The sequence below is a fragment of the Theropithecus gelada genome, chromosome 2, assembly GCF_003255815.1.
Source record: "Theropithecus gelada isolate Dixy chromosome 2, Tgel_1.0, whole genome shotgun sequence".
In the NCBI taxonomy this organism is placed as follows: Eukaryota; Metazoa; Chordata; class Mammalia; order Primates; family Cercopithecidae; genus Theropithecus; species Theropithecus gelada.
In genome coordinates this window covers 75,910,071-75,931,876 of record NC_037669.1, presented here as the reverse complement: position 1 = coordinate 75,931,876, position 21,806 = coordinate 75,910,071, and the positions used below count along the sequence as shown (strand labels likewise).

Below are 21,806 nucleotides of genomic sequence, written 5' to 3'. Positions count from 1 at the left end.
TTTTTGAGACAAGGTCTCTCTCTGTCACCCAGGCTAGAGTGCAGTGGTGCGATTATGGCTCACTGCAGCCTCGACCTCCTGGGCTCAAGCAGTCCTCTCATCTCAGCCTCCTGAGAAGCTAAAGGCACATGCCACAATGCCCAGCTAATTTTTGTATTTGTTGTAGATACGAGGTTTCACTATGTTACCCAGGCTGGTCTCAAACTCCTGGACTCAAGCAATCCCCCTGCCTCAGCCTTCCAAAGTGCTGGGATTACAGGCATGAGTCACTGTGCCCAGCTCTCTTTTTATTCTTAATAAGAAAAAAAAAGAGAAAAGCATTTTCCTCCTTATTATACTTATTATAAAGTTATTACTTCCTTATCCTTAAAAAGCAATATACAACTAATGTAGAAAAAAATTAGAAACTACAGATAAGCAGTAAGAGTAAAAAATTTTCAAAACACTCACAATCCCAAAGATAATCGCCATTAAACAGAAACAGCTGCTGGTCCTCTTTTCCCTTAGTGCTAAGAAACTGGAGACCAGACTTCATTCTATGTGTTCCCCATCAGCCAGAGCCAGGGGATAAGACTGGCCGGTTATGACAAGACATGAGCCAGAGCCACCCACACATGCACACATAACACTCTCAGCAAATAGATGTGCATTATTCAATCCAGATAAGTGGGTCTGTTCTGAACTGGTGCCCTGTAGCAGGATCAAGAATCCACTTATGTAATGTAAAAGATACCTCCAACGTGGGAATTACATATAACATATACTTATGGGTATCACAGAGCTAAAAGTTAGGTCCCTTCGATTAAAAAAAAAAAAAAAATCTGACAACCAGATTTCACTAGCTATCAACTTGCAATTTTCTGTGCAAGTAGAGAAAGATGGGGCATGGATAATTTAAAACCACTAAGACTTGCTTTGAATTGTATCTTTGTACACTAGTCATATAACCTCCAATGCTGTGATAACATACATCACTTCAAACCATATAATAGATCTCTGGGAAATGCTGACGCAGGAGAAGCTGGGCAGTGGCCCGACTTACTCCATCTGCTCTGTAGCCCATTTTCCCTGAGTTCCCAACGAAAGCATCAACTCTTCACATGCATGTATGACACCAGCCTAAAATGAACCAAACATTCTTTTCAAGTGCACTGCCCTTTAGTATCACCTCCCTCAGGTTGTAGGAGGCAATTAGGTGTTTGGGTAAAGAGTTTTTTCTAGACTGCAGGCTGCCTAGAAAAGGTAAGCAAATGAAAGGACAGTGGCTGTTGTCAGCAAGAAAGGCATTCCCCTGTAGTGTTTCCCTGAGTCTGTAAGAACTGGAAGCAAGGTGTGCCTGCCCTAAGACATTGCTGAGATAATCCTGCCTTGAACAGGTCAGAGTTGTTAAAACCGAGCTATCACAAAGAAAAAGGCGACCCTCCTCAAAAACTGTATGGATCATGTGACCCCCACACAGGGCTTCAGCTCCTACTTATACATCCCTTGCAAAAGGGGTAAGTGGAGAGTCAGAATGCCAGAAATGAAGGAAGGAAGAAAATATATTTGTAGAGGCTGGCCTGAAATCAAATGGGAATATTCCAAGAGGTAAAAATCTGCTCCAAAAGATCCAGGGCTCCAGATGGCAGGTGTGACCTACAGGCCCTGACTCCTGTTGCTCTAGCCCAACCTGTGCTTTGACTGAGGATGGCAGGTGAGGGGTGAACACAGCAGCTATGTTCTACTGTTAACATAATTGCTCAGACTTATGAAGGTTTATAATATTCAATAATTTTCACTTAATTTATCTCATCTCTCTCTCAGCAGTCCTATAAAGTTGGCATTTTTATCCATTTCACAGATACAAAAATTTAGGTGATAAACTCACAAGTAACTTGACTGAAGTTAAGGAACTATATCATCTGAAACCAGTGTTTTCTCCTACCTTGTTTTAGGTACAATGTCAAAATATTCCTTCTTTTATTCCACCCATATCCATCCATCTACCTGTCCATCCATCCACCCATCTATCCTTCCATTCATATCTGTAATATACATCCATATCTATCCACCCATCCACCCATCTATCCATTCATTCATATCCATAAATACATACATATCTATCCATCCATTCATATCCATTCATACATCCATATCTATCTATCCATCCACCCATCTATCCATTCATTAATATCCATAAATACATCTGTATCTATCCATCCATCCACCCATCTATCTATTCATTCATATCCATCCATCCATACATATCTATCCACATATCTACCCATCTATCCATGCATTCATATCCATACATACTTCCCATAAATACATCTATATCTATCCATCCATCTACCCATCTATCCATTCATTTATACCCATACATACATCCATATCTATCCATCCACCCATCTATCCACTCATTCATATCCATAAATACATCCATATCTATCCATCTACCCATCTATCCATCCATTCATATCTGTAAATACATTCATATGTATTCATCCATCCACCCATCTATCCATCCATTCATATCCATACATACATCCATATCTACCCATCCATCCATCTACCCATGTATCCATCCATTCATATCCATACATACATCTATATCTATCCATCCATCTAGCCATCCATTCATATCTATAAATACATCCACATCTATCCATCCATCCACCCATCTATCCATCCATTCATATCCATCCATCCATCCATATCTATCCATCCAGCCAAGCAACCTACCAACCAACCAACTGCCCACCTACAAGATTTCACCATGTTACCCAGGCTGGTCTCGAACTCCTGGGCTCAAGCAACCCTCCTGCCTCAGCCTTCCAAAATTGACTGAGCAGCTACTGTGTGTTAGGCACTCACCCGCCCACCAAAATTGACTGAGCAGCTACTGTGTGTTAGGCACTGCACTAAGATGCTGGGCACATAACAGTCATTAAGACAGATAACATGCCTGCCTGCGTGGAGCTTTGAACCAAATGAAAAAGACAGTCAACAGTTAAGTAAACAAACAGATAAACCTGCCATTTACAGATTGTGATAAGTGTTATGACAGAAATAGGGAAATCAGAAAGAGAGGAACTAAGGATGGGTGAGGACAGACCTCCCACTGAAGTGACATTTGAGTTGTGATGAGAAGACTGACTATGAGGCAGATATGAGAAAAATCAGAGTACGAGTTTTCCAGGCAGAGAAGTGAGCACACAGGTCCTGAGGTGGGGAAGAGCACTGCGTGAGTCATTCTCGGAAGGTGATATTGTGGCCTCCCTCTTCCCCCACCACTGTCTGGATTAATGACAGTGACCAAACTGGCTGGGCAACTGCCTGTCCCAAAGCCCAAGCACAGATGTGAAATTCAGGGGACGGTGCCATTTTAGTGGGTGTAGGAAAGTTCTCCCATCCTCCCTAACCCGTTTCTCCTTGGAATTTCTATATCCCTCTGCCTTGATACCCAGACGTCAGCATATCCTGTTATTTGCAGCCTTACTGGCTCCTTAACTCCCTCCCCCTAGCCACAATACTTTGTTTTTCCCCTTTTTTGGCAAACACTCCGTCTGAATGAGGGACCCAGGCATGAACCTTGACACTTGCCATGTCTGGGAGCAAGATTTCTATCTCTGTGAGAAAGGAAAAATGGTTTCCTAATAAACACAGAAGCTCAAGGGCGGAGACTGTGACGGGGCCAGCTGGGTATGAGGCTGGTGTGTGCTGAGTGCCAAGACCACGCTGCCTGGTCCTATCCAACTCCTTCCCTTCCGGCTGGGCTCCAGCGGCTCTGGCCATCTGCACTAAGAAGTGCTTCTCTCTCCCAGGGGTTACTGAAGTTGGTACAGGGTAATTTTCAGGGGCAGTTGTTTCCTCTTCTTAATATGCCAATTCATGCTTCAATGAAGAATTACATGCAGTGTCCTACTTTAGACTAATTTATCTTGTAACTTTTGAGCAGCAGAAATGCCTTCCCTTTTAAAAATAAGCCTCCTGGGTGACTTTGCTTGGAAACAGATAATTTAAAGATCTCTTACTGTACTGTGATTTGCAGGAATGATGTCTCAGTCATTGAGGGGCAGTATCTTAGATTGGGTTTCCCCAGAATCAGACTCTTGGAAGATATCTGAATCTTGCGGGAGATGATCCCAAAAAGGCCTGACAGGGAACAGAAGAATGAAAGTGGGGAAGGGTAGAATGCAAATAGAGGGTAAGTTAATGAACAGGTAGCAGCTTTGAGCAACCAGAACTCATTTCAGCTGAGGACCTATGGGAGAAGTACAGAACATTTCTCAGATACATTCCCCTTGGGAGTCAAGGAAGTAGGGCTACTTATCCACCAGTTATCAACAGCCATAGGTTGAAGACCACTCCTTGGGGCTCTCTGCCCTCTCCCACAGGCCAGACAAGTAGGCTCAAGCAACAAGGTAGAGTTTCTACAGCAGTAGGAACCATGAGTCCAAAAGGCAGAACAGAGGCAATGCTGAAATACTTGTGGCAGTCAACTTCATTTATTAAACAATAATTCACTGAACATTTACTATGTACCATGCGTTGTGGTAGGTGTTGCAAGGGGTTAAAAAATAAAAAGGAATTTCTATCTGACACAACAACATAGCCAGAAATATCTAGACCATAAATTTCAAAGTGGAGAGTTCTTATGAAAAAGATATTTAAAAGAATGCTCTTGTTTTGAAGAGAAAGATGCTGAAATACATACAGATAAGGGATGATGTTTGCAATTTATTCTCATATGGTTCAACAAAAATATTATGTGTATATGACGGTGTGTGTGGAGAGAGAGAGGAAAAGAGGGAGAGAACAAGCAGCACAAATGTGGCAACATGTTAACAGAAAAATCTAGAAGGGTGTTTTGGGAGTTTGTTATACTATTCTTGTAACTTTGATCTAACTGACCTTGCAATTTTACAAAATAAAAAGTTTTAAAACAAAGAAAGTGGTTGGTACTGCATCTCTGTTGTTAGGCCATCATTAATGTGTCAGCCACTGTGTTACAGAAGATTCCTGGTTAACGAAAAATCAGGCAAGGCCTCCTTGAGGAAGCTGGAGCCAAAGGTTGCTGAGTAGGAGAAGTTTCTAGGCAAAAAGATAATGAAAGAGTATTCCTAACAGGCAAATAAAGTCATGGGAAGGGGACAGAACATGGTGTCACTGAGATGCTGACAGGAGTCTAGGACGGTAACAAGGTGGTAGCTGGGAGGGAGTTTTAGCTTTATTTTAAAAGCATTCACAAGCCAGTGAGGAATCGCCTACCAAGCACATAGAGAGCTAATTCAACTTCGTGATGAGTAGACGGAGTGAGCCCTCAAAGGAGAAGAGCTTGGCCACTGATGGTGTCTCCATGGCAACACTACTACCTGCATCCCCACATCACTGTATCCCTGTGCAAGGCTGTGGGGTATCTAGAAAAGCTCTGATTTCCTCAGCTGGCTGTCAGACCTGCTGCTCTGCAAAGAATAAACCAAGCTAGATAGAGTTGGTGACTCCTTCTAGATATGTTTCTCCACTTCACTTTGTCTACATGCCACCTGTGATTTTATGGCATGCACATTTTTGCTTCATTGGACATTTATCAGAGCAAGTTCTAAGACCCCTTCCTTTCCTTGTAAATCCTTTGTGGGAACAGTTTCTGAGGAAATGGATGAAAACTGAATTCTAACACACCTCACCTCCAAACTTCAAGGCAAGGATCAGAAGACTCCACAAAACACCTCTTTGTTTGCTTTTCTCTTCCATTCCACCTGCTGAAGTACTTGTTTAGTCTCTACCTTCTTTGTGGATGAAGTTGGCTAAACTTATATAGACAAGATCTGAGGCATAAAATATTCCCTAAGGACTTAAAGGCAGTATACCGCAGTGGGTTAGGATCTTAGATTCTGTGGTTACAATAACTTGGGTTCAAATCCTAACTTCGGTGAGTTGCCATTAGGATTTAACAACTTAATATATACAACATTCATGGTATAATGAAACTTGACAATGTGCCCGTGTGCTAGATCCTACCCTATGTCTACAGATACAAAGTCAAACAAACAAACAAACAAACAAAAGTAGTTAGGGTTCTTGTTCTCTAGAAGTCAATCTAGACCCTACTAATCTATTCCAGTTAGGATGGAAAGAGATCAATGGAAAACAGATGGGTGGTGAACAATTCATTTTGATAAGTCTTACCAAATCCTTAATGTAAACTTAAAGGCGTGCTGAACTGGGCAAGGTAATTTTATTGTTATCCCTATCAAAGGATTATGTATCCTTGACCAAGTTTTTAATTCTTCAAGGTCATACTAATGACTATTTTGTTGTTGTTGTTGTTGTTGTTGTTTGTTTTTATTTGAGATGGAGTTTTTCTTTTGTTGCCCAGGCTGGAGTGCAATGGCGCAATCTTGGCTCACTGCACCCTCCGCCTCCCGGGTTCAAGCAATTCTCCTGCCTCAGCCTTCCACCAACTAGCTGAGATTACAGGCATGCCCCACCATGCGCAGCTAATTTTCTGTATTTTGTAGAGACGTGGTTTCACCATGTTGGCCCGGCTGGTCTCGAACTCCTGACCTCAGGTAATCCACCCGCCTTGGCCTCCCAAAGTGTTGGGATTAAAGGCGTGAGCCACCATACCCGGCCATGACTTTCTTTTCATACCAAGATGCAATAAGGCAGACAGGTTAGACAGTAAATTAATGACCTGTTGGATGAATCAAGAACTATAGAGTCACCAAGCCCTTTCATTTCATGTAACTTTTGAATCGCCAATAATCTCTACAAGGTTAGTCAGAAGAGCAGGGGTTCTTTATAGATGAAGAAAGTGAAGTTCAGAGAAGCCAAGTACTGTGGTTACTACTGAATGCTAGAGGTATCTGGAACTTTAAGTTTACTCATTTTCCCCTGAGCTCAGGGGCATAAGGTCAGTTTGGCTTCATTTTTGGGGTGTGATTTCTCCACTTTTTTTCAGAAAACATTTTCTGAGTATGTGCCAAGCTCTGTGTCAAACAGTTTCCATGCTTTTCTTAGTTAATCCTCAAACCACACTATGAGAAGAAAATTATGGTTATCCTTCTCATTTTACAGACAGGACAACCAAGCCTCAAAGAGTTTGTGGAACTTACCCAAAGCCCTTCACCAAACACCTGAATACCTTTTGGCAGCCCCTCCGGATTGGCTGCCCTGGTCCCTTAATCCATGTAAAACAAGTTGTGCTTTTTTCCGTGTTCACATAGAGGCCCCCGAATCACTGGCAAGTCATAGGAAATTCTTAAGTGGCTGCTTATTAATAACATTTTCAGTTTATATTAGGCCGCCTTTCATCCAGGGGAACTGGGCCAGCTCCATGCACAGAGAACCACAGAAATTCAGCCATCTCTGGTATGGACGTGAGCCAGCTGGCAGTGGAATCCCTCAGGGGCTTGGCTTGTGGGGATTCTGGCAATGGTCACACCCTTCGAAACTTGACAGGGGCCCTTTAATATCTGTGCTGAAGGGCTGGAGGCAAAAACTTCCCAGAAATCCATGTTGCTCAGCAAACGAGGCCAGAGGCTCCGGACGACCCCAGTGGACTTGCGAAACAAGAGAATCGAGCGACTGGAGGTTTACCAGACACCAATGCTGGATGTAAAGCCCCTCAATTCAGATTGAGTTAGACACAACAGGGAAAGACATTATTTTCAGGAGAGACCTGGCTTTAGTCAAGTCCAAAGAAAGAAACCAAACAAACAAAATTCTCAGGGTTTTCTACAGGAGGGACAGGCAGCAAAAGTGAGATGCTGATTTCCCTGATTCGAGCTGGATCTATGGAAAGGTTTTTGTGGTTTTGTTCTGAGTTACAACTTGCTTCCTCATTCTTGCAGCAGTGAAAGGAAGGAGGGAGGTACACAGAAAGAAAACAACATTTCCTGGTTTCATGATTTTTTGGAAAGAAGCCCTTGATGAATTGGATTCACATGGTCTACAGGAGTAAGGTTTTGAAAATATTAAAAAATTTGTTATACTCCGATTTGACAAGGTGCTGGTTGAAGGATGTATTCCTCCTCCATCCCAGCCCCCACACTGTATCCCAAGCCTGTTAGATGTAGCAACGCCCACACACTTTGAGCACAGTTGATGAAATGAACAACAAGGAGCCGGGACCGTGGACTTCCTTGGTGCACGGGATGAGTCTTAGTCATTTATTCATTATCTCTTTTTACCAACTCTGTCTTTACTATCCTAGTCCAATTCACCATTACCTCCTGCTTGAGCTACTACAATAGCTTACTTCTTAATTTCCTGCCTCCATGCCTGCCCTTCTAGAATCTAATTTCCACCACTGTTTGCTTTTTAAACAATGATGATAACACTCAGCTCTCCTGCTTAAAATGTGCCATTAACTTCTCACAACAATGAGAATGAAGCACAAACTCTTTAACCATAGCCTACAAGATCTTATATAACCTGGTCTGTTCCTCTCTCTCCAAATTTATTTTGTTCTACTCTATTCCCCATCTTGCTCCAGCCTCAGCAGCCTTTATTTGTCCTTTGAATTTGCCAAGGTTGTCCCTCTCTTAGGATCTTTGCAGTAGCTGCTCCTCAGCCCAAAAGACCCTTCCCTCAGTACTTCAGGAGCTGGCCTGCTTTTCACTGTTCCCATCATCAACCAAAGACGTCTCCACCAAGGATCATATAAAAAACAGCCCACCTCCCTTTCTCATATACTCTCCCCATTTTAGTATCCTTTAAATTTTTTTTCCTTAACATCAGAAACCATTTTTTTTATTGGTGTGTCTATAATACCTTTTCCCATTGTAATGTAAATTTTAAAAATCCTATATCTAGAATAACAATAATAAGTATTCAATAAGTAGCTCTTTGAAATTTTGACTTTCTAATACTTAGTCCGAAATCTAGCTGCAACCAGTGGGCTACAAACAAGATATAACCAAAGTGTAAATTTTATTTTTCATATTTATTTTTTTACAGTAACTGAAAATGTATATTGCTACAACGATGTCAAAAATGTAGAGTGTGATTCAACTACACGATGAGTAGTGTTTGGCCAAGATCACATTAAAGAAAGACTGCCTTTGTCCTCAATTAAATGAAAGTTTGCAAAAACTTAAGATGAGGTAGAGAAAAATGTATTATTGCTGAGAATGTACCATAACTATAGTGTAGTAATTTAATTCTGTTACTGTACTGCAAAATGTCAAGTATTTGAAAGAATGCCTCAAGTACAGAAATACTGAAAAACTCTGGCCATGTTCAAAAAGTTGTTAAACTGTTGAGTGAACAATAAAAAGTGAGAGAGAGAAGCAACAAGAACTCCTGTGGCTTTGGCATCTGAGACCACGACCCTCAATTTACTCATCTATAAAATGGAAGAAAATCAGGTAACTCTCTCCTTCTAGCTCCACAGGGTTTAACATTAGCTCCTGGGTAATCATGTAGAAAAATGTTGCATTTCTCTGGGGCAGAAGAACATTTCTTTTTTCCAGTCTCACATTAACCTGTAGAGAATTCTCTGGATGAGTTTGCAACAACCTACCACCCAACTTAGCAGTTCTTAACCTTTTGGGTGACTTGATGCCCTTAAGAATCTGATGAAAGCTGGGATCCTCTCCCTTAAAAAATGGACATATACACATTCACAGAAAATTTTGCGTTAAATTTCAGAGTTCATCAATTATGTCTGGTCCTTTGCTGTCCAGGGATCCTAAGCTAAAAACACCTGTTTGGAAAACTGGTTAAGTGCAAAAGACCGGCTGTGATATTTTAAACTACCCACAGGGCCAAAGTCAGCGCCTTACATCTCGCAGATGCTCAACTGCTATTTCTCACTCTCTGTAACATTCTTTTAAAAATTCAAAATAGCACATGATATCATAGTTACCATTTAGGATGCTGCATCTTAGCAATTCAGTGGTGCAGGGTTTAAAATCATTTTTAAGCATTACAAGGGCAAACAACATGAGTGTTTAGGCAGCTGGTTAGGCAGCCAAACTGACACAGTGAAAAGAAGGCAGGTTCAAGCTTTCCGATCAATCAGGCCCCGTGATGATGCTGCTTTCTACTTATTCCCCTTTCAGAAGCCAGTCTAGCAAGAATCAACACTCCTGTTGAGAGAGGAGCACGTGAATTCTTTGCTGTGCATTTTCACCCTCCTTTCTAATAAGGCAGGCCCTTCGGAGTGGCCCAACCTGCACAGGACACAAGGGTGGGGGGGTGTCATCTTTCCAGTCAGCGGCAAGCTTCTAGTCTTGACAGGCTTTCCTGGCAACTTCTGAGATGATGAACTCAAAAGTGAGTAATCGACTCAGGCAGCGATTTAAATGAAGTTCTGACTCTTGATGGATAAGCCGTCAGGGGAAGGGGAGAGCTTTAGCTGAGGGCTATGCAGTTGCTGAGCCAGGAGCACGCGCTTCATATCCCCTGACTACCTAACCAATGGCTGGACTGCCCGGAGGATGCCTACAGAAAACAGCCCCTTGTAAAGGAGGTATTCCTCTGACAGAATCACAGCAGGAGACCTGGAGAAAGACCTACATCACTGGTAATGAAAAGGGACAGAAGTCCTGAGGTATTACTCAGAACAACAGGATGTATATTACAGAGAAAGAAAGAAAAAAAGAATATTAAAACCTTAATTTACCAAAAATTAAACTTTCCTTTTAATTTGTATAAATTTAGGTGGTACAAGTGCAGTTTTGATACATGGATATACTGCGTAGTGGTGAAGTCTGGGCTTTTAGTATTTCCATCATGTGAATAGTGTACAGTGTACCCATTAAGTAATTAACTAAACCTTTCAGTAAGCCTGCAGAACATTCACATTCATGAGAACAAATAAAATACTGAGTGAATGGAAAATAGGGTTTCATTTCAGCACGCTTAGGCTGTTGGTAGGTGTTCAATACGTACTTACTAAACTGAAAAGAGAACCAACTTCCGGGGGTATCCAACGGTTGAGTTCGCATGTAGGGTAAATCTCCTGGGCCAACTGTAACTCATGGGTATAGGCTGCCTCCAGTGCTGTGTTGAGAAGGACTCTGAGGATGCACTGGGGCTGGACAGAAAAAATGTGTCGATTATTTGTGAGGTCTGAAGTGGACAAAGGAGACTGGAGTATGGTGATATAGGTGCCAGGTATTTGACATATTAATCATATGGAGGACATTTATAAGAGTGAAGTCCAAACAGCCTGGTGTCTAGTGAGGTGACAAATATCAAGCTCTGATAATGTTCACAATCAACCTCTTCTGGCTTCCTTACAAAATAGGATCACTAGGATTCATTTTCAGGACAATAATTTGCATGGCTGCCATAGCCTGAATCACAAGACATACTCAGTTGGGCTAACCCTGCTTTTCCTATTAAGGCAGAAAAGGTATCTGTCATACTGTCCAAATTTACAAAACCAAGACGGATAATGAACTGGGATTTAATTTAAAATAAAACCTCAGTTAACCAAAACCCCCCATTCCTCAGAATACTCCTTTCATGTACCACTTCCTCCCCACCCCAGGTGACAACGGAGCAAACACCTGTGCTTTTTGAAACTTCACAATGCCTTTTACTTTAATTTCTATAAATCAGAACATTTTTTACTTAAAAACAATACAACCTCATCTGGGAAACATCTACTTCTTACAATCTCAAGTACCTGAAATATTGGTAATTGTACATATCATATAATTACATACACATTCACACAGTAAGTCCCAAGATATTTCACATCTATTATGTCTATAAGTTGTGAAGGTTCCAGAGTCAGGTGATATGAATTCCAATCCCAAGTTGGCCACTAACTAGCTATGTGACCTTGGTCAAGTTAGTCAACCTCTCTGGGCTGAGTTACTGCAGAATGCAGATGGTAACAAAGCCTGCCTCCTAACGCAAGGATCAAGTAAAACACAGCACATAAAACAGTGAACACCTAGTGAACACAGTGCCTGACACACAGTAATCATTAAATAGTAGATATTATTTTATCTGCAGATGGAGAAACTGAGTCATGGTGCAGCTGAGTGATTTATTTGAGGTTTACTCAAATAAGCAACAATTGGAACTAGACTCTGGACCTCTTGAATTTAGTCAAATTTTCTTTCCTCTATGCCTATTATAAAGGTAGTTTAGAAGGAGTAGCATCAGCATCCCAGGGGAGCTTGTTAAAAATTCAGAATCTGCATTTCAGCAACGCCCCCAGGTAGATGCACATTAAATTTGAGAAGCCTTGGTCTCTAGCACTCTGTAGGATGCTTGCATACATAACAAAGCCCCGGAGAGCTTCTGAAAGTGAACGAGCAGCACCGACACACTGCCCACTGCCACCCCCTTTCCACTAGTGCAAAGCATCCAAAGGTCAGACGTTCTTCCAGGAAGCTTCCCGTCATTCTCCGGGGGGCTACCACTTCTCATAGTCCAGCACATATTCACAACACAGAGAAGTCAGGTCCTGATCTAAAACCTGACCTTTTAGTTCCCCGCCAAAAGCGGCCGACAGTGCAAATTACACTCCTTCCCTGACGAGGCTGAATTCATTCTGAAAGTTCGCACTCATCAAGGTCATGGCTGGAAGACAACGTGTAGATCACCTGATTTAGGACCTTCATGTTCAAGATGAAAGAACTGAGGCTTGGAAAAGGGAAACATACATTTTAGTTAGAACCTGATGTGCACACAACTGGCGACCAAGAGCAACAAGCTTGGTTTCCCTCTCTCCAAACTCCCATTGGTCTGTCTCCCCATAGCCACAAGTTTAGACCAGAAGAATTCCCTGTGTTCTCTGTAGTCCAGCAAAGGACTTCTTCCATTTGCCTGCAGTTTTTACTTTTCATCTCAGGGTGTCTTTTGACTTTCCAAGCAATCTCACACTTTCATTCCAAAAGTCACATTAAAAGCAGAAGGTGAAGACACCACTATGTTCTGTTTCAAGTCTGACATATTCTCTTGGGTGTTTCCAACTTGACCAAAGATCAACCAATGAGATTTTAATTCAATGGCTAAACAATGAGGTGTTTCTCAAATGAGGGATTCATAAAGGAACAATATAAGAGAAATAAACAACATCCCCAGGGGACATTATAATGAAAAGTATAAAGAAGCCTAGAATGGTGGACAGGCTTTGGACTCTGATTACCCTGGGTTCGAATCCCACCATTACTCTTTACTGTTTGTGTAAGCTTGAACAAGTTACTTAACTTCCAGGAGTCCTGATTTCTCAATTACTAAATAGAACCAATAATATCTAGCTGCATGATTGCTGTAAGAATTAACAAGGCAAGTTTACATAAAGCATCTTTCACAGCAAGCACTCAGTAGGCGCTCAGTCTATGACAGTTATCATACATCCACATCAACATTAACCACAGACTATAACAGATACATAGACACCCAAAACATACATTGCCTTCTATATTAACAGTTACCTTAAAACCTTACCAGATTTTGTGACCATAGAAAATATGGCTGTTTCTCAGTTAAGTCTTGGAACTTTCATGAGCAGGCATCTCTAAGGACTCATAACTGATGAATGGATGCCAAGAAAAGAGCTGGAAAAATTGGCATCTTGCCCAGTTGAAATGAAATGCTAAGAATTTCTGCCCTGGCTACCCTTAACCCTGGATGGGGCTGGAAAATATTTACAAGGTTTCATTTTAAGGAGTCAAAGAGAGGAGGGTGACTTGAAGCCAACAGCAGTCCCAGTGTGAGACGAATGGAGGCAACTCAAGTCAGTCTCCCATCACCTGAAGCAGGCTGGATGCTGGGTTGGAAAACATACCAACCAGAAGTGGATCTTTCTCCATGTCCGAAGAGATAAAGAAAGGGCTCCTGTGCTGCCTTCAGTGCTCCAAACACTTACAAACAGCAGCTCAAACACATACAGCAGCTCAAACACTAGCACCAGGAAGAAGGGAGCTATCAGAGACCCCCCCTCCCCCGCCCACTATTGCTTCCTCCTGTGGGTTCACTCTGCTGTTCTGAGTGAGCATGACTCTGGCAGTGCTTTGTCAAATGAGGCCAGCCCTGATTTTCTTCATGCCTCCAGTTCCAACCAGCGACATCTCTGGATTCTGTGCCCTCTGGAGTGTTAGGTTTCATCTTCCAAGTCAACACTCGTATCTGAGTGCTTGGTTTAGTCAATTTGATCTTTACAGACTTCATGGCCAAACATGCACTGAAGTTTACCCCCTACACTCACCAGGGAAAGGCAGGTTCATATTGTACTTGAAAATATGCTCCTTTTAATTAATGTACTTTTAGAAATGGTCCATGGTGCTCTAGTGGAAAACATGTGCTGTGCTTAGTCATAAGGAGGGTTTTCGGATTTAAAATGGCTTCGCTGTGAGTTTTGTAGGACAGATGGGGAGAGGAGTTTTTAGCTAAAGGAGAACAGAGTTGCCTTCTGAGTTGCAACTTCGCCCAAAGGGAACCTTCAGCTTTGCACTTTCATGGTGGATTGGCAATTGCTCTGATATTCTCCCAGCTGCTTCTCCATTCTGTCTTCCTTTCCCTCCTCTCCTCTTAAAGCTCCATCCAAACTCACACACTCTCTCCCCTCTCTCCAGCCTTGCTTTTTTCTCCTCTGCCTTATCCCCAGGGAAATAACACAACAAGCAAGCTTATGGTTTTCAGACGCCAAATAATAAACTGCTCAGACAATAGGCCAAAGAAAAAAGAAAATCAAGTCTCCAAACTCAACTGACTCAATTCCCAAAAGAGATCTTCACCCCTGCTTGATTCAAACATACATACATACACACACACACGGCATAAAAACCAGAACATTTCATTTTAAATGTTTACAGGTTAAGACAGAGCAAAGGGGCAAATGTCAATCAAAAGCATCAACAAAGAAAACAGATTTCGTCAATACCTCATCCTCAAGCTTCTTAGTTTGCAAATAGCTCATGGTCACCAGCAGTTCCCTGTTTATAAGCACCACAATCATGGAGGGAATGAACAGAGAAAGGTTTCAGTGGGTCTTTAAGCACAAAAGAAAGTCTTTATCCCAATGCCACCCAGAATTCCTATCTGAGGGACACAGCCTTTTGACTCTTGTGTGTTTTTACAGACAGCAGAGAAGAAATGACCACAGCTTCGGGGCTACTAAATAAAGAGGTTTCTGCTAATTCGAGGCAGGCAGTGCAGTTGGATCATTGAGCCCTATTCAAACTCAGAAGGTTTGGAATTGATGTTTATTAAAAGAAGCACTAGACAGGGTACCAAGGTTTGTCATCTGCTATGTCATTTTATTTGGATTTCCCAAATACCTTGTTGTTATTGATTTCTAATTTAATTCTATTGGCCTTCAGTTTCTCTGTTAAATAAATATTAAAATTACTGCCCCCTGTTGTTCATAGATTGGGATTAACTGGGAAATATGCTCTACATCCGGTCAGTACCAGGAATTGGGCAAGGGCATTATAGCCGCTATCTTCACAGCAATCCCATGCATTCAGGGGACTTTATTTCCAATATTCATATGAGGAAGCCAAAGTTCAGAGAGGTCAGGTAACTCTCCTGAGATCACACATCCCATCAGGAGGTAAGGGAGGTGGGCTATGGTCAAGGTATAAATATTATTCTCCGCGCAAAACACAACTCTACTAAAGATCAGTAGCAACCAGGAATGACCAACACCCAGTTCTGAGTTTCTTGAGAAAGAATGTTACGGCAGACTCCTCTGACTCTTCTAATCCACCTTTGTCTTTCAGATCCCTGTGTCAGAGTTCGAGTTCCCCTAAATTAGAAAGAAAGATCTTGGGAGGAAAGGGAGAGAAACAGTAGTCCAATTGTGTGATAGAAATAGGCCCACTGGCATGAAGGAGGCAGACCACAAGCCTGGCAAAATTGTACCATGGCAGTGACACAAAACAAGAGCAGACAGACTGGGCCATGGGTGGGCAGGCAGGCAGGGGAGGCCTATTCCTTTCCCTTAGCAGCCAACCCACAAGCTGAAGGCACCCAGATGGTGCCAAAAATTCAGCCTTGGAACTTCTGAGGAGCCAACCAGCAGGTTAAGCACGTATCCAATGGCCTCCCTGGATGGAGAAGAAAATGCTCAATGTCTGCACTGAAAAGAACGAAGAAAGAAAAGGACTGTCTCTCACATGCATAGTTGAAGCAGAAGAGAAATCTAGAAATGCATTGATTCCAACCGGGACCCCACAGCTTTCTACATGTAACTTGTCAGCTGCCAAAACAGAATGCCTTCTTTAAGGCTGCCTAAGCCCCAGCTAGTTCTAAATGATTTTCATTATACCAGCTGGTCACTTTCAGTTCTGCAAAATACAGTAGTTCTGGATAATATACTTTATTCTGTCAACTCAATCAATAGGGTGGAAAGTTTCTTTGAGTGGGAATCGTTTGGCTGTAACAGTACCAGAGATGGCATCTTTTCTGCTAGCAAAACCCCTCTGCAGGCAAACGGATGTGAATATGTTGCCTTTTCAATACTATCATGTTTTTTAGCAACAATATTGATAATGATAATGACAAAATGGGAACAACAACAACAAAACAACAATAGCAGCTAATATTTACCGAGTATTTACTACGTGGTTGCCACTGTGCTTTTCAAAGGTCATCTCAGTAAATCCTTCCACCTATCACCCTACCTATAGATTCCATTGCTCTCTCCACTTTACTGGAAAAAATAGGTAGCTCTAAGTATCTTCAGCTCTTTCCAACTCCAAAGTCTGAGCCCTGGATAAATATCATCTCATGCTGTTTAACCTCTAAGTTCCCTTCTCATTCTTTAAGCTTCCATAAATGCATCTTTCTTCCTCTATTTCTATTTTTTCCCTCACATTGCATGGGTAAATCTTTATAAACACACCATTTCAAACAATGCTATTTTACTATTTCCGGCTGCCCCGTGAATCTTTATAGACTGAGATGCCCAATGGAGCCAGTATGTTTTAATTTTCACATTAAAAACAGAATTCCCAAGGGGAAGGAGCATTTGATGGAAAGGCAAAACCTTTATAAGCACTCAAGGAGGCATTAAAATCCAAATTTCCAAAATACGGTAATTATGTCAAAGTTGTGACTTACTCTGGAGCCCTTGGGGACACTCATCCCGACCCATCTGTGAAAGCCATCAGCAGGCAGTAAGCCTTCTGAGGAGCAGGATTACAGCAGCCAATTTGGCCTCTAGCAAAGAGGCAAGGCAGCTTCGTTTAGTTTAAGTCTCACTGAGATGGTTTAAAACACTCTTTGGGAAGAGATGTGCAGGCGAAGCAAATCACAGCCTTACCAGCTGCAGATTCAGTACACGGCAGTCTATGTCTACATATTCATGGCACACTGGAGCCCTCCCCTGACTGTGCTCATACATGCATTGATATGGGAAGCAGAACTCTCTCACTGGGGAAATAATCTATGTGCCTAAGTTAGACAAGAGCCACATTTGGACCAGCGGATGGCATCGCATCTGGCATGGATCACTAACCTCGGTGCGATTTGGCCCAGCCTGGATTATTTATGATTCATAGAAGTCCCACTGGACCCCAGCATAGTCCAAGACCGCATAACAAAAAACCATGGGATTAAAAATCTGTATTTCATCACAAGACCTCCATGGCAAATTAGTAATGCTATGATTGGTTTTCAAGAAGCCAAGAGTGAGGAGAACTAACTATGATCACTCCCTCAAGAAACCCAGCGTAGAGGGCAAACCGAATCATGTGTTTCAGCCAGGCTATGCAGTCATATTCTGAAGCTCTGTCACCATTTCTAATCTGAAAGCAGTGTCTAAAATTAAACCTAAATAATTTGAAAGCCATTTCTTTACCTGGAAGTCTCAGCTAAGTCCTTGTTCCTCAGATCCCCTAATGGTTTCTGACATCATATGTTGAAAAGACTACTGTGCATGAACACTATCAGGTATTTGGTCTGTTAGCCCCCTTCCCCATATTATTATTGTTATTTAAAGAAAGCTAGACTTTTAGAGAAACGCTGCTTCTTCTTAAGCACCAAGATTTAAGCATTTTTTCAGGACTCCCTAGAGCTGTGACATAACACTTTGCAATCGAGCTTTCTAATAAGCATAGAAAAGGCAAAAGGGGTCAGAGGGCCACCAAAAATGCTACCTGGCCAAGAAAATGAAGCCCAGTATCCCCCCCACCAATGCAAAGGCCCTAGATCTGGCTTTTCTCATCCTCCTTAGAAAATACGCTGCTGTTTAATTTGTGAATTAGAGCAAATTTCTTACCCACCTCCAGGGAGGATGAAATGCCCAGTCTCGGAGGAAGCTTCTGCCAGACCCTTGGAGCTTGTCAATTGTCCCAGTTCACTTTCTCCCTGGGTCTGACTTCTAAGAATGCAAGCAGGACCTCAGGCAGCCAAAGCATCTTCTCCTCAAACCCCCTTTACAGTCTGAACCCTTCCTGAAGCTGGCAGCAGACTCAAGCCGAGCTGTTCCACATTCCCTCGGGGAAAACAGCACTGCTGGATCCAGACTCTGCTGGGGAATTCACCAAGCAGGGAAAAAAAAAGTATGACTTCTACTCTTCCTTGGATCAGCCTGAGTGCTCAGATCGCCTTCCCGAGGACCCCCAGTTTCCTCTTAACTCCCCTTCTTCATGACAATCTGAAGGAAGAAGTTCCAGACTCCAGCCTCAGCGTCACCAGCTGATCCTGTGCCAGACCCGGGGCGACTAGTCAGCTGCTCACAGACCTCAAGCCACTGAACCAGGAAATGTGCTGCTCGGTCAAAAAATAATAATAACTGTCGGTGGCGCTGCTGGTGGTGCCTGAGAAGTCGCTGTTGCAGTGCTTGCATCCTCCGCATGCTAATGAAGCTGTGATGTCAGCAAGTCAGTCACGGCATCTGGACGTCCCATCCCGCTGCCCAGTGCTGAGATTTATTTACATGTAAATTAGCCTTGCCTTCCAAATCAATAATCCCCAAGCCAGGGAGAGGGGAAGGAAGCCTTTGCTGGATGCAAAGGCCCAGCTACGCAACCTCCAAATGAGCACGAAAAAATCACATATAAGAAGAGAGGCTTTAAAGACACATGCCTATATTTTTTCTTCTTAAAAGCTATGCTCTTATGTGCCAAGGATCAGATCTGGGCACAATTATCAACCTGAGCGCCTGTTTCAGATTATATGCTACAGCAACCTAGGAGTGGAATCAGAGCACTCTTTTTTTCAATTAAATGCTGTGTCAAGCCTTCAAATGCCTCTCCTTTCTAATTTTTTTCTTTCTCTTCTCTCTTCAACTTTCATTTTGGGGTGTTGCTTGTTTTTTGGCCTAAGACTACGTCGCCTTTGAGTTTTTGTGCACCTTGAAATAAAGCACAAGTGACTCCTTTCCTCACGTGCTTGGATGGTGAGTTAGTCAGCTGCCCTCTAACCCCTTACCCCAATTCCAAGTGCATGCAGAAGAAGACAAAGCATAAACCTTCCCAGGGGCATCTGAAGACCCTGAGGCCCTTAGAGAACATTGCTTCCATCTCCTCATTTTACAGATTAGAAAATGGAGACAACTGGAGAAATAACTTTTCTAAACTCACACGAGGATTTCAGCAAGGATGGGTCAGAACCCGCATTTCCTAGACCTCAGATGGAGCTTTTGTTGAAAACCTTTGGGGTCTCCAATCTCCATTTTTCTACACCACTAGTAGGCCTAACTTAGCAGTCTGGAAGAAAGGAATGTATACATTTGTTCAAACCCTGCCTTTCCTTCCTGCTAGCAATGTGATCTTAGGCAAGTAACTTAAGTTGTGGGATCTTCAATAACCTCATTTGTACCATTCACTCATTCAATAAATATTTACTGAGCACATACTGTACGCCATGCACAGCTCTAAAGACTGGGTATAAACACAGTCTCTGCTTTCAAGGACCTTATGGGCTACTGCAATTAAAGAAAGTAAAATATTGAATAGAACCATGGTGAAGATTAACACAATATCACATACTCAATAGCTGTTTCTGATATTTTGAATGAAGTCAGAAAAATTTACCTAGGCATACTATCTACTAGGCGGATCATTGTTCCTAGCATCTGAGTATTTCCATGGTCATCTTTAATTGTTTAAAATCATATATTCCTTCAATGCTGCCTGTGCAGTATCCCGGGCCAGGAGAGAGGCAAGAGCCAGGCAATATTCTGGACTCTGTGCCTGTGATAAGGAAGCACTGTGAGCGAAAGTGAAGGGTGAGGGAAAGGTTGGGGAGGCTGGGAGAGAGGAATATTCCATCATGCACAGAAGCGTCCCCAAGGACAAAGCAGCTAGCATGGCTCCTTGCCCACACTCCCCCACCTGGGGAACCCACTCTGATGGGCTCTGCCCTTCCAGCTGGAGTTCCTGAAGCTTCAAATGAATTTCTTTGTTGGATGTGGGGAAGTTAAATTATGTCTTTTGTTGTATGTAATTGTATTAATAATGCTTAATAACTTCTTTCAGAATGCTTCTCTCTAGTTCCCAGAAGACTTTTCATGGTGAAAATCATGAGACCTGGAATAACTTCTCAGTAAGAGAAATAAAATACAATCAAATGAATAACACTCAGCCTTCAGTTTCCATCACACAGAACTCAGAGTGTGTGGGGAGGCAGATGGTCTCCCCAGACCTCAATATCCTTCAAAAAGTCAATTAACAAATCTAACAGTTTGGGGTCCCCAATAGCCAAGTGGAAGCAGTGACATTCTAACCCAGTGTGGCCATGAACAGGTCACTTCAATTTTCCATGCCTCAGTTTCTTAAAAATGGGTACACTATTCTCTCATCTACCCATGATCAGCATGGTCATATATGAGGCAATTCACAGCTGATCAATAATGAAATAAAGACAGCTGAAACATAGCAAGAGATTAATCTTTACCTGCAACAGATGTGACATGTGACTACCAATTTCATAAGAATTAACAACGTAACATGGAGTCTAAAATGGGGTCAGACTCTGGCTCTGACACTTGCTAGCTCTATGACTTGAGGCCTGAGGTCCTTACCTGTAACCTAGGGCATAATGATAGTGCCTACCTTCATGGGGCCGTTGGGGGAATCCAATGAGAATTAATGTGAAACATTTAACACTGAGCCTAGTACATAGCAAACACTCAACAAATGTTAGCTATTAGTAATATTAATAGAAGCAATCATGCTTCCACCATTGACTTCAGCACAAAGTAGTTAACTGACCAGTTAAAATTCAAAAGGTGGGGAGAAAGCAGTAAAGGGAAGACTATAAAATCTTTACTCCTAAGAGCACATCTCAAAGTTCCATCTAATGTGGGTGAGTCACTGATATGCCATTTTCCATATGACACAATACAAATGCTTTGAATTGCTATGAATCTAGGAAAGAAAGGAGTAAAAATGACCAAAAGGTGGGGCCCCTCTTCTGAAACTATACACCAGGACAAGACAACTATATTTTTGAGATGAATACATGCTTCATCCATTCATTCATATATCCATTCACTCATTAAATAAGCTCCTACTATTTGCCAGTCACTGTGCTAGGGTTTGGGGACAACATGGTGACCAAGATACACATGGATCCTGCCTTAAAAGAGCTTGGCAATGAAAGACAAGACAATTAAGTAGGCAATTAGAGTAGAATGGGGTGTGTGTTATGGTAGGAGGCATGCAGAGTCCTCAAAGGCCTGATTGCATTCAAGACAGGGATGGCACAAAAGCACGCTGCCCAAGTCCTTCTGGTAGCACATGCTCTGTGAGCTCCGTTGGTGATGAGGAAGCTGGATATCTATGCATCACACTTATGCGGAATGTTAAAATTACAAAATCCATAGATCATTAATTCCCTGTGGTCATTATTTTCATCCTGGAGACCATTCTAATGACGATTTTTAGAAATTATACTGGTAG

General features: G+C 42.3%; 1 protein-coding gene across 1 annotated transcript in view; it reads right to left on the bottom strand.

The window, feature by feature from the left end:
- Positions 1-18,729, bottom strand: part of PRICKLE2 (prickle planar cell polarity protein 2) — a 132,202-nt gene extending 113,473 nt beyond the window's left edge. Inside the window, exon 1 of the mRNA XM_025377059.1 lies at positions 18,183-18,729. The gene's annotated coding sequence lies outside the window, so the exon portion shown is untranslated. The remainder of the gene's footprint in view (positions 1-18,182) is intronic.
- Between the last annotated feature and the right edge of the window lie 3,077 nt (positions 18,730-21,806).